The sequence below is a fragment of the Nomascus leucogenys genome, chromosome 19 (assembly GCF_006542625.1).
Source record: "Nomascus leucogenys isolate Asia chromosome 19, Asia_NLE_v1, whole genome shotgun sequence".
Lineage (NCBI taxonomy): Eukaryota > Metazoa > Chordata > Mammalia > Primates > Hylobatidae > Nomascus > Nomascus leucogenys.
This window is the reverse complement of record NC_044399.1, coordinates 27,688,573-27,704,611: the sequence shown is the minus strand read 5'-3', so window position 1 is coordinate 27,704,611 and position 16,039 is coordinate 27,688,573. Positions and strand designations below refer to the sequence as shown.

The 16,039-nt window shown below is 48.1% G+C and overlaps 1 pseudogene; it reads left to right on the top strand.

Moving 5' to 3' along the window:
* The first annotated feature begins 15,203 nt into the window (after window positions 1–15,203).
* On the top strand, window positions 15,204–15,697 carry LOC115831518 (annotated as a pseudogene).
* The last annotated feature ends 342 nt before the right edge of the window (window positions 15,698–16,039 follow it).

The following is a 16,039-nucleotide window of genomic DNA, read 5'->3' as shown; positions in this document are numbered from 1 at the left end:
CGGTGGTGCTGAGGCCCAGCAGGCAGGCAGCACCTGGAGAGCCCAGTTCAGCTGCACTGGCACAGACAGGTGAAGCCAGCAGAGGCCTGGGTGCCCCAACCCCCCACCTCCACCTGCTGCTAAGGAAGAAGCTGGAGTCATTCATTCCCTGTCAGGCTTTTTGCAAACCTGCCCTGTGCATGGGCAGTCAGGGCTGGGCTGGGCTCTGGAACAGGAAATGTGAGGGGGCCTGGTTTCCAACAACCAGTCGAGGTCCATGGGGAGGCAGATGCGCAAATGGTCACAGTGCCCAGTGCTGGATGTTGCACTCATGCAAGGATGGGTTTTGGGGGAAGAAAGGTCAGGCAAAGCCTGACACGGTGGCTCACGCCTGGAATCCCAGCAGTGTGGGAGGCCAAGGCGGGCAGATCACCTGAGGTCAGAAGTTCGAGGCCAGCCTGGCCAACATAGTGAAACCTCGTCTCTACTAAAAATACAAAAAATTAGCCAGGTGTGGAGGTGCATGCCTGTAATCCCAGCTACTCCTGTCACTGTGGCACGAGAATTGCTTGAACCCGGGAGGCAGAGGTTGCAGTGAGCTGAGGTTGCACCATTGCACTCCAGCGTGGGCAAAAAGAGTGAAACTCCATCTCAAAAAAAAAAAAAGTCAGGGAAGACCTGCATTGAGGGATGGCGGGGGATGAGCAAGCCATGGGATGGGGGGCGCATTTCAGGCAGAAGAGTAAACGGCCCAGGGAGCCACATCTGTGTGGCCGCCTGTGGGCCAGCCCCCGCAGACCACGGAGTTGTCAGGATGAAAAGAGAGTCTTACTAGAGTTGCAAACATTTTTTAGTTTGCCAAGTAAGGACATTAAAAAAAAAAAGTCCCTTATTCTCACCACCATTTTACAAAAGAAGTAATAAAATCTTAACTACAAAAAATAAATAGAAAGGATGTTTGGAATAAAAGATATTGTGACCAAGAAAGGAATGCTGGCAACTTGGCTGATACATCTGGTTGATTTCATATCTATAAATCAGTATTGCTGTTTTTCCTTCTTTATTGCTGACTACTGAACATTTTATCACTATCAGCCCTGCCAGGGAGCTGGCCTTTGGGAGGCACTGATAGAGGGACTTGTGCGGTAGAGCAAGGTCTGGGGAAATGGAGGAGGCAGAGGCCATGCCAGGAAGGACTTTGCACTCACTCTCAGAGTGTGGATTTTATCCCCAAGGTGATGAGATGCCGGGGCAGGGCACTAAGTGAGCAGATGCTGTGGTCAGATTGGAGATGCTGTGGTCAGATTGGAGCATCCTCAGAGCCATGTATAAAAATGGACTAGGGGCCGGGCGCAGTGGCTAACACCTGTAATCCCAGCACTTTGGGAGGCTGAGGCAGGTGGATCACCTGAGGTCGGGAGTTCGAGACCAGCCTTACCAACATGGAGAAACCCCGTCTCTACTAAAAATACAAAATTAGCCAGGTGTGGTGGTGCACACCTGTAATCCCAGCTACTTGGGAGGCTGAGGCAGGAAAATCGCTTGAACCTGGGAGGCAGAGGTTGCAGTGAGCTGAGATCGCACCATTGCACTCCAGCCTGGGCAACAAGAGCAAAAATCCGTCTCAAAATAAAATAAATAAATAAATAAATGGACTAGTGAGAGGGACTGGGGGGACAAGAAGAGGGGCCCCAGTGGGAAATGATGAGGGTCTGTACTCAGGTGGGGACAGTGGCAGTAGGGCTGGAGAAGAGGGGTGTTGAGGAGGACTTGAGGAGCTGGGCAACGAAGGGCAGGACCAGAGGGGCCACTCAGAGCTGGCGAGAGGTGTCATCCCTGTCCATGTTCCCATAGGGACAGCAGCGGAGGGATCTTTGATTTCACTAGAAGCAGAACCAGGAAAAGTAGGTTTAAGATTTGGGATTAGGCCAGGCGTGGTGGCTCATGTAATCCCAGCACTTTGGGAGGCTGAGGCGGGCAGATCACTTGAGGTCAGGAGTTCATGACCAGCCTGGCCAACATGGTGAAACCCCGTCTCAACAAAAAATACAAAAATTAGCCGGGCGTGGTGGCGTGCACCTGTAGTCCCAGATACTCAGGAGGATGAGGCAGGAGAATCACTTGAACCCGGGAGGCAGAGGTTGCAGTGAGCTGAGATTGCACCACTGCACTCCAGCCTGGACGACAGAGCAAGACTCTGTCAAAACAAAACAAAACAAAACAAACGAAATAAAAGATTTGGGATTAAAGGATTGGAGGAACATCCTGGCTCCACAGAATGTGACACTTGATACCGTCCAGCCGGAGTAGCCCAGGGCTTCACGCAGTCTGTGGGATGGAGAAGGAGGGACAGCTGGTGACTCCTGGTGGGGACACGTGTCCTGTTTTGCCTCCACCTGTTGGGTGACCTTAGTCCAACTACCAACCACTTTGTGCCTTGGTTTCCTTATCTGAAAAATGGGAATCAAATGGTACCTAACTCACAGGGTTGCTAAGAAGTTTCACTTCTCTGTGTAAAGCACTAAGATGCCTGGCTCAGTAGACACAGCCTCACGTTGCCATTTCACACGCCAGCGCCCACGCAGCACCCAGGCAGCACCCGCTAATGGAGGGCAGTTAACGTTGGTGATGTCGGGGAAGGAGGCACGATCATGGCAAATACCAGGCCTGGCTTCAAAGGAAGGCCCAGGTTCAGGGCCACCTTCTGGGCTTGGGCTTAGGTGCAATTTTTTTTGTTTGTTTGTTTGTTTTTGAGATGCAGTCTTGCTCTTTTGCCCAGGCTCGAGTGCAATGATGCAATCTTGCTCACTGCAACTTCTGCCTCCCGGGTTCAAGCAATTCTCCTGCCTCAGCCTCCAAGTAGCTGGGATTACAGGTGCACACCACCATGCCCGGCTAATTTCTGTATTTTTAGTAGAGACGGGGTTTCACCTTGTTGGCCAGGCTGGTCTGGAGCTCCTGACCTCAGGAGATCCGCCTGCCTCAGCCTCCCAAAGTACTGGGATTACAGGCGTAAGCCACCATGCCAGACCTTGGGTGCTATTTTGAACCCCTTTGATGCCCTGTGAGCAGCTCTCACCTGCCACTCACCCAGTGTCTGAGGGGCAGAGAGGTCAATGCTTCATGGAAAGTTCCATAGGATGGATGCCTGGTCCAGCAGGGTCCTAACAGGCAGAGGCAGAGGCAGGCAGAGGAAAGGGTCACAAATCTCATAGCCCTAGAAGGGAGTGAGAAGAGGAGCTGGTGGGCACAGCCACTCACCTCATAGCAGAGGACCTGCACCGTCAAAGCCAAATTAGCAGCATGTCCAAGACCCAAATCCTTCATCTGCTTACCCTCCTTCCCACCTCCCCCAAAACTGTTTCTAGCATGTCCCCCTCCCCATAGAAGACATCGTCACCCCCTCCACTCTCCCCCGCCCTGTTCACCCCTACAGCCAGTCCACAGCTACCCCTTTCGGTCCCACCTGCGGCCGGCCCCCAAACCTACCACTGCCCTCAGCCGTGGGGTCTCTTCCTTCCTGCTGGTGACAGGGCCTTCTGAGTTTGCTAAGCACGGATCTACACTGCATCAAACAGATCAGAGAGGTCACTGGGAAAGGCAGATTCGGTCATGGTCCTCCCCAGCTAAAAACCTGTTGCCCTCAGGAGGAAGTCTGAGCCGGCCTTAGCTCCATGGCCTCAGCTTCTGCAGTCTCTGTATCACCCACAGCTCACGGCCTCCTGCCGATCGGTCAGCACATCTTTCCAGACCTTCTGCTTGAAATGTGAGTCTTCTAACAACTTGCCTACTGAACTCCTACCCCTCTTTTCAGGGCTCAGCTTAAGCATCACCTGTGGCCAGGGCTCAGGGCCTGCCCTGCACCTCCACATCGCCTCTCTGCGAGTGGCTTGTTTAAACATCCCGGGAGCCTGTAGAGGTGGTGTCACAGGCATTTGAACCAGAGCAACTCATCTTGAGTGAGGGCTAGGAAAATGAAGTTGGGACTTGCATTCCCAGAACCTGGGCTGTATTCCCAGAAAGGTATTCCCAGCCTCTAGATGCTTACAGTTAAGGAAATGGATTAATAATGTTTACTAAACAAACCCAAATTTGGGAGTGTCCACATATCCCGATATCTTGAGAACAAAGGCATTCCTAATTTTGCTTCAAAGATAATAATATTGATTCTTGCAAAATTTGGTAATTTTAAAAAGGAATCCTTTATCACAAAGCCCTGTAGCAGAGCACATCCCCATGATCTTTTTTTTATCCTATATCTATACAAGCATTGTACCTAGGGTGGACGCGTCCTCCTCTTACTTTTGGGAACGCCCTACTCTGTCTATGGAGTAGCTGTTCTTTCACCACTTGACTTTCTTAATAAACTTGCTTTTGCTTTGCACTGCACACTCGCCCTGAATTCTTTCTGGAGCAAGATCCAAGAACCCTCTCTTGGGGTCTGGATCGGGACCCCTTTCCTGTAACAGTGCGGCCAGGCTGTCCCTGCTCACCAAGGTGTCTGGGCATAGGGTCAGTGATTGCTGTTCATAGTTCTCGGTGAAAACCTGTGGAGGAATTGAGTGAGTGTAAGAAAGGGAAGGAGACATTTTTAATTAAGACCAGGCAAGATTAGGCAATAGGAGAAAAGACAGATATGAGTCAAAGCTTACTCACATGTTCCTGGCCTGGGAGGCAGAGACAGATTGTCACTATCTGCAGCCACGGCCGAGCTGGGCTGTATCCTGGGCCTGGAATGAAGAGGTGCCTCCCTCTCCTCCCCTGCTTCCTGGGATTCCAGGCCTGACATCCTATAGCAGGGTACACTGGAGACAGGGCCAGACGAGTTGCCACACAGTATTGTCCCTGGCATGTCACCATTTTTTGTAATTTATTGTTTTTTACTGTGGCGAAATACACCTAACAGCCGGGCACAGTGGCTCACACCTGTAATCCCAGCACTTTGGGAGGCTGAGGCGGGCAGATCACTGGAGGTCTGGAGTTCAAGACCAGCCTGGTCAACATGGTGAAACCCCATCTCTACTAAAAATACAAAAATTAGCCAGGCATGGTGGTGGGCACCTGTAATCCCAGCTACTTGGGAGGCTGAGGCACGAGAATCGCTTGAACCTGGGAGGCGGAGGTTGCAATGAGCTGAGATCGCACCACTGCACCCCAGCCTGGTGACAAAGCTAGACTCCATCTCAAAAAAAAACAAAAAACAACATCTTGCTTAGTAAGTTTGTGCTTGACCGAAAACTGGGGGGAAGAGCTAAAATGAGACGTGAAAGTTAAGATGGGATTGCTGAGTGAGTCAAAAGAAATTAAGATTGAACTTGACAGTCAGCGTTTAAAAGAGAGAAGTCAGATGCACATTGACAAACTGGCCATTTTTCATACGGAAAAGATCTGAGGGTTTGCACTGACTATCGGTTTCTTTTTTTTTTTTTTTTTTTTGAGACAGAGTCTCGCTCTGTCGCCCAGGCTGGAGTGCAGTGGCGCGATCTCCGCTCACTGCAAGCTCTGCCTCCTGGGTTCACACCATTCTCCTGCCTCAGCCTCTCGAGTAGCTGGGACCCGCCACTACGCCCGGCTAATTTTTGTATTTTTAGTAGAGACGGGGTTTCACCGTGTTAGCCAGGATGGTCTCAATCTCCTGACCTCGTGACCTGCCCACCTCGGCCTCCTAAAGTGCTGGGATTACAGGCGTGAGCCACAGCACCCAGCCTGACTCTCAGTTTCTATATGAGCAGCAGCAGGTGAGGAGGCTGCCAGAACAACCTCAGCCCTCTTCGGCTGCACCAAGGGAAGGAATTGCATTAAGTGGACCAGCGCTCCCTCTGCGCTTGTTAGGCCAGCCCACAGGCTTTACTTAAATATGGGCAGCATGGTTTAGGAGAGATGTGGAAAATCTGCAGTCCATTCACAAGAGGATGACAGAGCATCAGGATACAGAGAACTTCTCTCCCTGGGAATCACTGAAGGCACTGTGTTTCTCCTGGAGAAAAGGAGACATGCTTAGACATGGTTGCAGTGGCTCATGCCTGTAATCCCAGCACTTTGGGAGGCCGAGGCGGGCAGATCACCAGGTCAGGAGATCGAGACCATCCTGGCTAACACAGTAAAACCTCATCTCTACTAAAAATACAAAAAAATTAGCCGGGGGTGGTGGCGGGCGCCTGTAGTCTCAGCTACTCTGGAGGCTGAGGCAGGAGAATGGTGTGAACCCGGGAGGCGGAGCTTGCAGTGAGTGAGACTGCGCCACTGCACTCCAGCCTGGGTGACAGAGCGAGACTCCATCTCAAAAAAAACAAAAAAACAAAAAAACAAAAAAACAAAGACACGGTTGCTACCTCTCATCTTGGAGACTGGCCATGTCAAAGAGAAAAGACTCATTGTTTCTCTAGAAAGTACAGTGAAAAACAATAAGCCTGGCCTGGGGCGGTGGCTCATGCCTGTAATCCCAACACTTTGGGAGGCCAGGGTGGGTGGCTCACCTGAGGTCAGGAGTTCAAGATCAGCATGGCCAACATAGCGAAACCCCGTCTCTACTAAAAATACAAAAATTAGCCTGGCTTGGTGGCACATGCCTATAATCCCAGCTACTTGGGAGGCTGAGAGAGAAGAATTGCTTGAACCCAGGAGGCGGAGGTTGCAGTAAGCTGAGATTGCACCACTGCACTCCAGCCCGGGTGACAGAGCGAGACTCTGTCCCCCCGCCCCCAAAAAAAAAGAAAGAAAAAAAAGAAAAACAATAAACCTAAAGATGAGGCAGGAGACACATTTAGCATAAGAAAGCAGTTTCTAACAACCACAGTGGCTCAGCCCACAGAAGTAGTGAGCTTCTGTCCTTGAAAACGTTCAGATGTGGGCAGGATGCTGTCAAGGATACCAGAGACATTACTGGCCAGAGAGCAGCGTTTCCCGATTGTGTTCCCCTTCCAAGCATCCCATTCTTAAAGAATCTCATTTTTTGAAATGTAAAATTAACATTAAATAAATTTCACTTATTAAAAGTAGTGATTATCCCATTTTATCTTTATTTTATTTTATTTATTTATTTATTTTTTGAGAGGGAGTCTTGCTCTGTTGCCCAGGCTGGAGTGCAGTGGCGTGATCTCTGCTCACTGCAACCTCCGTCTCCTGGGTTCAAGTGATTCTCTTGCCTCAGCCTCCCGAGTAGCTGAGATTACAGGAGCCTGCCACCACACCTAGCTGATTTTTGTACTTTTAGTAAAGATGGGGTTTTGCCAAGTTGGCCAGGCTGGTCTCAAATTCCTGACCTCAAGTGATCTGCTTGCCTCGGCTTCCCAAAGTGCTGGGATTACAGGCGTGAGCCATCGCGCCCAGCCTAATTATCCCATTTTAGTAATGAAAAACCTATATACTATCAATCATCCGATGCTTAGCTTGGGGTTGACTGAACAGAAGAAGTGACTCAGCCTTGGGGGTCTGGAAGAGCTTCTGAGAAGCAGAGGTTGTGCCAGAGTGGGGTTTGAGGAATGACTCGGGGGTTCTACAAGCAGACAAAAGAGGGTCTTTGCAGCAGAGAGTCTCAGAGGTGAAAACATCAGCTCTGGAATAAACTACTGAGTATAAAATGGGACTGAGAGGAGGCTGGAAGCAGCAGGGTGCAGATTAAAAAAGGCTTGTCGGTTTGATGGGGGCCATACAGGAGCTTTGCCCAGGAAAACAGCATGAGTGAAGAGGAGCTGGCCAAAAAAAAAAAAAGAGATAGAATCCCACTGCATTCAAAATAAGACCTTCTGTTTATCAAAAGACACCCCCCACCACCACCAAGGAAATTCATTCAAGTCAGAAACTGGAAATGATATCTGCAACACATTTAAATGACAAAGGATTAATATCAAGAATATATAAAGAACTCTCAAGAATCAGTATGGAAAAGACAAGAAATGGGCAAAGAACACAAACAGGAATATCACAGAAGAGAAAGCACATATGTCCTGTAAACATATGCAAAGATATTTAACCTCATCGGCAACAAGGGAATGAAAATGTCATGCCCCTCAAACTGGCAAAAATTAAAAAATTGGACAATAGTAAGTGTTGGTGAAGCTATGGAGCAATGTGGGAACTCTCATCCACTGTTGGTGGGAGTGCAAATCAGTGCAACTATTTTGAAAGCAATTTGACATCTGGATACCCTTGAACTTTTGCATACCTTTGAACACCTGCATAGCCTTGGCCCAGTGACTTTACTCTCAGTGTATTCCTTACAGCAGTACTTCTCTCAGACTGTGGCGGAGGACCTGTCTTGTTTCTGTGTTAATTTCCAGTTTGTTTGGGGAATAATGCTTCTTGTAAAATACAATAAAAATGAACCACTAAAAAATGGAATGAAAAACAGGCATACAATTTACAAGCCCTGATATCTTGCTATTAGATTCAACAGACATAAAATTGCTTATGTATGCCAAGGGGACATGTACAAAATGTTCCTGGCAAATCATTTTGTAATAGCAAAAAAACAAAAAGTAACTCAAATGTCCACTGACAGGAGATCAGAGAAATAAATTGTGACATAATCACGTGACAAACTATTATAGAATTGTGAAAATAAATGAACTACAGCTCTACGCGACGAGAAAAAATGTCTCAGAAACATAATTGAGAGAAAGAAGTTTCTGTCACCCCAAAAATAAACCTCAAGCCTATTTTCAGTTACTTCTTCTTCTTACCCCCAGCCCCAGGCAATCAATCACTCATCTACTTCCGTCTCTATAGGTTTGACTTTTCTAGACATTTCCTATACATGGAATTGTACAATATGTAGTCTTTTGGGTCTGGCTTCTTTCACTTAGCACACTGTTTTGGGGGTTTCGCCCTTTGTTGTGGGATATATTAGAACCTCATTCCTTTTTATTGCCAAATAACCACCTATGTCGATATGCCACGTTTTGTTCATCCATTCACCAGCTGATGACATTTGAGTGGCTTCCACTTCTCCGCAACTTTGAAGGATGCTGCCTTGGGTGCAGGTCTTTGCACTGATGTGTTTTCATTTCCCTTGAATTCAAACGCAGGTGGTATTGTTATTATAAAGCTCTACAACAAGAAAAATTCATTAGTGTGATGTTTAGAGAGACATACAAAGTACTGAAACTTTTTTTTTTTTTTTTGGAGACGGAGTTTCGCTCTTATCGCCCAGGCTGGAATGCAATGGTGTGATCTCAGCTCACCAGAACCTCCGCCTCCCAGGTTTCAAGCGATTCTCCTGCCTCAGCCTCCTGAGTAGCTGGAATTACAGGCATGAGTCACCACACCTGGCTAATTTTGTATTTTTAGTAGAGACGGGGTTTCTCCATGTTGGTAAGGCTGGTCTTGAACTCCCGACCTCAGGTGATCCACCTGCCTTGGCCTCCCAAAGTGCTGGGATTACAGGCATGAGCCACCGTGCCTGGCCAGTACTGAAACTTTTTTAAGGGAATAATAACAGCATTCAGGGCCAGGCACGATGGCTCACACCTGTAATCTCAGCACTTTGGGAGGCTGAGATGGTGGATCACCTGAGGTTGGGAGTTTGAAACCAACATGGTGAAACCCGGTCTCTACTAAAAAATACAAAAATTAGGCTGGGTGCGGTGGCTCACGCCTGTAATCCCAGCACTTTGGGAGGCTGAGGTGGGCAGATCACGAGGTCAGGAGATTGAGACCATCCTGGCTAACACGGTGAAACCCCGTCTCTACTAAAAACGCAAAAAATTAGCCTGGTGTGGTGGCGGGCACCTGTACTCCCAGCTACTTGGGAGGCTGAGGCAGGAGAATGGCGTGAACCCAGGAGGCAGAGCTTGCAGTGAGCCGAGATCGCGCCACTGCACTCCAGCCTGGGCGACAGAGCAAGACTCTGTCTCAAAAAATATATAATAATAATAATACAAAAATTAGCCAGGCATGGTGGCGGGCACCTGTAATTCCAGCTACTCAGGAGGCTGAGGCAGGGAAAATTGCTTGAACCTGGGAGGCAGAGGTTGCAGTGAGTCGAGATCGTGCCACTGCACTCCAGCCTGGGCAACACAGCGAGACTCCGTCTCAAAAAAAAAAAAAAAAAGACGAAAAAACCAGCATTCAGGGGAGTAGATGGGGAGCATGGGGGTGGGAAGAGAAGGACGCAGCTGGAGGCAAGGGTGATGGCTGGTGGGTTTACGGGTGCTCGCTTTGTATTATGCTCCATAACTTACATATATATTTTATTAGATATCATGTTTATGTATATATGCTACATAATAAGAAGGCAAGGCCGGGTTTGGTGGCTCACGCCTGTAATCCTAGCACTTTGGGAGGCCAAGGCGGGTGGATTACTAGAGGTCAGGAGTTCAAGACCAGCCTGGCCAACGGGGAGACCCCCATCTTGGAGGTGAGAATGGTTTGTTTAGACTCTAGACTAGCGCTGTCTAGTGGACCTTTCGGTTATGATGTGTATTAGTCTGTTTTCTCACTGCTATGAAGAACCACCTTAGACAGGGTAATTTATAAAGAAAAGAGGTTTAGACCGGGTGCGGTGGCTCATGCCTGTAATCCCAGCACTTTGGGAGGCGGAGGAGGGCGCATCACCTGAGGTGCTAATACAAAAATTAGCCGGGCGTGGTGGTGCGCACCTGTAGTCCCAGCTACTTGGGAGGGTGAGGCACGAGAATCGCCTGAACCCGGGAGGCGGAGGTTGCAGTGAGACGAGATTGCGCCACTGCACTCCAGGCTGGGCAACAGAGCAAGACTCCATCTAAAAATAATAATAATAATAATAATAATAATAAGGCATTTTAAAAAATGAAAGCCTGTCTCCAATGCCCTAACAACCAAGGTTTTTACTGCAGCGACAGTGTGTGCACCGCACTAACTCCTAGAGGGCTCTCAAAGGCCCGGGCACTGCAATGGGTGCCGGTGCCTGGCCTGAAAAGCCCAGTCCCAGAGGTCTGCAGGGGTCCTCCACACTTCCCCGGGGGCCTTGCTTCCCACTGGCCACCCTTAGAACAAACAGCCCATCAGTGTACCCTTCTCCCTCCTCTCCCTGATCCCTTCGCGTCGTATACTCTTCCACGAAGCAGCCTCATCCCCGACTCACATTTATTTGTTGTCTGTTGCCACCCAGATGCGTGTGCAGAATGTGGCTCTATGGGAGCTGGACCCGGGCTGGCTCATGGCCCAAGCCCCGACGTGCACATGCCTGGCGGCAAGCGGGGCTCAGGAAATACTTTAGAGTTAACAGAAGCAGCCAGGCCTGTGATGCGGATGGAGAGAACTGGGGCTATCAACCTGAGCTGCTCTCTTGACAGCTGAAAGCATAGGCTATGTTGCTGTTGTTACCCTGGGCAGACACGCCTCTGGTAAATGTATGATTTGTTAGATATTTTGAGGGCTGGAAAACAGTCATCAGACCCTCATGAGCACCTTCAAGGACCCTAATATGGTTTGGCTGTGGCCTCACCCAAATCTCATCTTGAATTGTAGTTCCCATAAGCCCCACGTATCGTGGGAGGGACACAGTGGGAGGTAATTGAATCATGGGGGCGGGTTTTTACCATGCTGTTCTCATGATAATGAGTCTCAAGAGAGCTGATGGTTTTTTTTGTTTTTTTTTTTGAGACGGAGTCTCGCTCTGTTGCCCAGGCTGGAGTGCAGTGGCACCATCTCGGCTCACTGCAAGCTCTGCCTCCTTGGTTCACGCCATTCTCCTCAGCCTCAGCCTCTCGAGTAGCTGGGATTACATGTGCCTGCTACCACGTCTGGCTAATTCTTTGTATTTGTAGTAGAGATGGTTTCACCGTGTTAGCCAGGATGGTCTTGATCTCCTGACCTCATGATCCACCTGTCTTAGCCTCCCAAAGTGCTGGGATTACAGGCGTGAGCCACCATGCCTGGCCCAATCTGATGGTTTTATAAAGGGCAGTTCCCCTGCACACACTCTCTTGCCTGCCGCCATGTAAGACATGCCTTTGCTCTTCCCTCACCTTCCACCATGATTGTGAGGCCTCCCCAGCCATGTGGAACTGTGAGCTCATTAAACCTTTTTTTCTTTATAAATTACCCAGTCTCAGGTATTTCTTCATAGCAGTATGAAAATGGACTAATACAGACCCCCAGGGGTCCAGGATCCCAGCTGGAGGTAACCATCCCTAGGTGAGCCTTAAAGTACTTTGCAAAGTTAGGATTCTGCATTTCCATGGCAGGGTGACCTCCTGAGGTCTCGGGCTCTTCATCACCCTCGTTGGCATCATCACGGTCATAATCCAGACCCCAGACAGATGTGTCTGAAGGCAGTTGGGTGTGAGCCAGGAGCCCAGGGAGGCCTGGGCTGGAGGTATGGATAGAGAAACTGCCTTCAGCTTCAGTCTCAAAACCTACCACAGGATCTTAACCCCAGGTCTGCACTGAGCAGCCAGCACTTGTGGCTACTTAACGTCTGAAATACGGCCAGTGTGACTTAGGAACTAAATTTTAATTTTACTTAACTTTTTTTTTGAGACAAGGTCTCATTCTGTCACCCAGTATGGGTGCAGTGGTGCGATCTCAGCTCACTGCAACCTACGACTCCCAGGCTCAAACAATTCTCCCATCTCAGTCTCCCGAGTAGCTGGAACTACAGACACCCATCATCACACTCAGCTAATTTTAGTATTTTTTTGATAGAGACAGGTTTCACCATATTGGCCAGGCTGGTCTCGAACTCCTGACCTCAAGTGATCTGCCAGCCTTGATCTCCCAAAGTGCTGTGATTACAGGTGTGAGCCACTGCGCCTGGCCTTAATTTTAATTAATATAAAATTTTTAAATGGAAGCAGTGTAAATGCTTTTATATTAAACACAACTTTATTGCTTTAGTAAGACTACATTTCACTCTTGTTGAAAATTGAGCCTCTGAATTGAGATGTGTAAAATACACACCAGATTTTAAGACTTGGCACATACAAGAAGGTAAAATATCTCATTAATAATTTTTGAGCTGTGTGTGGGGTGGCTGCACCCTTGTAGTCCCAGCTATGCAGGAGGCTGAGGTGAGAGGATTACTGGAGCCCAGAAGTTGGAAGCTACAGTGAGCTGTGATCACACCACTGCACTCCAGCATGGGCGACAGGGAAAGACCGCATCTCTTAAAAAAGGGGGTGGAGGGGTTAAAGAAATAATAATTTTGATATTGATTACATGTTAAAATGGTACTATTTTGGATATATTGGGTTAAGTAAAATATATTAAAATGAATATTACACCTTTTTTCACTTTTTCTAATATGGCTACTAGAAAATATAAAATTATATATGCAGCTCTCATTATATTTATGTTAGACAGACATTTCCATCATGATATGGCTTGGCTTTGTGTCCCCACTCAAATCTCATCTCGAATTGTAATCCCCACGTGTCGAGGGAGGGATCTGTTGGGAAGTAATTGAATCATGGGGGCGGACTTCCCCCTTGCTGTTCTCGTAATAGTGAGGGAGTTCTTACAAGATCCAATGGTTGTTTTTTGTTTGTTTGTTTTCTGTTTTTTGTTTTTTTTTTTTGAGACGGAGTTTCACTCTTGTTTCCTAGGCTGGAGTGCAATGGCACAATCTCGGCTCACTGCAACCTCCGCCTCCCAGGTTCAAGTGATTCTCCTGCTTCAGTCTCCCGAATAGCTGGGGTTACAGGTGCGCCACCACACCCGGCTAATTTTTTGTATCTTTAGTAGAGACAGGGTTTCACCATGTTGGCCAGGCTGGTCTCCAACTCCTGACCTCAGGTAATCTGCCCTCCTCGGCCTCCCAAAGTGCTGGGATTACAGGCGTGAGCCACCGCACCCGGTCTAAACCTCTTTTCTTTATAAATTACCCTGTCTAAGGTGGTTCTTCATAGCAGTGAGAAAACAGACTAATACACATCTTAACCGAAAGGTCCACTAGACAGCGCTGGTCTAAACAAACCATTCTCACCTCCAAGCATCCCGGTTCCTCCCACATCCACTTTTGATTCAAGCTCCCTGCCTGGAGGCCCTAACCCTCTGATTCTCTGAAGCTAAGCCCTGCATTCCTCCATGTGAAGCTGTCTTGCCTGTTCTTTCCTGCTGGTAGGAACTATCTTCCTCCCTTAATATCCACTATTTACACCAGACTTCAGCACTCAGGCTTGGAGAACTAATTTCCTCTTCAGCTCAATTTTTACGTTAAAGGCAGTTAATACCCTTCTCTCTTAACTCAGCGCCTTGCATATAAGGAATGGTAACTGATGATTCTAACAGTATTAATAGCACCTTTTTTTTTTCTGTGGTGCTTTACAGCTCAAAAAGGATCTGTCATCTCCCCACAACCTTAAGAGGGAGGACAGGTAAAGATCTTCATAGCCATCGTACACATGAGGAAACTGAGGCTCTTTGAGGTTATTTTGCACAGGTCATAAGGCTTGTTAATGTGGCCATTTTTCCACTGTAGGCCAGTGCCGTTTCTCCTCCATGTGCTTTTGGTGCCCACGTGAAAATGCAGACAGTTAAAACTGAATATAGAGCCGGGCGCAGTGGCTCACGCCTGTAATCTCAGCACTTTGGGAGGCCGAGGCGGGCCGATCACGAGGTCAGGAGGTCAAGACCATCCTGGCTAACATGATGAAACCCTGTCTCTACTAAAAATACAAAAAATTAGCCGGGTGTAGTGGCGGGCGCCTGTAGTCCCAGCTACTCAGGAGGCTGAGGCAGGAGAATGGCGTGAACCCGGGAGGTGGAGCTTGCAGTGAGCTGAGATCACGCCACTGCACTCCAGCCTGGGCGACAGAGCCAGACTCCGTCTCAAAAAAAAAAAAAAAAAAAAAACAAACTGAATATAGAAAGAAAAGACTAGCACGGTTGGGGAAACTAGGGCTGCTTTGTGTTAGAGGCAAGACTTGAACTGAACTTTGAGGAATGGGCAAGCTTTGCCCAAACAAAGAGGAGTATGCAGACTTTTGGGGAGAGAACCACAGCTTCTGTGAAAACCAATCCATAATCAGAGTTCTTGATTAACAAAGAATGATGGAATTAAACATTTGGACTTTTTTTTTAAAAACAACAGTTTTATCAAGATATAGTTCGTATACCATAAAATCCCCCCTTTTAAAGTATACAACTGAGTGGCTTTTAGAATATTCAGAGTTGTACAACCATCACTATTAATGTCAGAACATTTCACTACCCCTAAAAGAAACCTCATACCACAGATTCCGATGCCGCCAGGAGCCCTGTCATGCCATGTCACATATATTATAGTATATATATGCCCAGCCATGGTCAACCCCACCGTGTTCTTTGACATCACCATCAACAGCGAGCCCTTGGGCCACATCTCCTTCGAGCTGTTTGCAGACAAGTTTCCAAAGACAGCAGAAAACTTTCTGCTCTGAGCACTGGAGAGAAAGGGTTTGGTTTTAAGAGTTCCTGCTTTCACAGAATTATTCCAGGGTTTATGTGTCAGGGTGGTGACTTCACACACCATAATGGCACTGGTGGCAATTCCATCTATGGGGAGAAATTTGATGATGAGAACTTCATTCTGAAGCATACAGGTCCTGGCATCTTGTCCATGGCAAATGCTGGACCCAACACAAATGGTTGCCAGTTTTGCAACTGCACTGCCAAGACTGAGTGGTTGGATGGCAAGCAGGTGGTCCTTGGCAAAGTGAAAGAAGGCATGAATATTGTGGAGGCCATGGAACGCTTTGGGTCCAGGAACGGCAAGACCAGCAAGAAGATCACCATTGCCGACTGTGGACAACTCTAATAAGTTTGACTTGTGTTTTATCTTAACCACCAGATCATTCCTTTTGTAGCTCAGGAGAGCACCCTCCACCTCATTTGCTCACAGTAGCCTCTAATCTTTGTGCTATCTCTCAGTTCCCTTTGGGTTCCATGTTTGCCTTATTCTCCTCCATGCCTAGCTGGATTTCAGAGTTAAGTTTATGATTATGAAATAAAAACTAAATAACAATTGCAAAAAAAATAAAATGGAAGAGGCTGGGCGCGGTGGCTCACTCCTCTAATCCCAGCACTTTGGGAGGCCGAGGTGGGCCTCCCAAAGGTCAGGAGATCGGGACCATCCTGGCTAACATGGTGAAATCCCGTC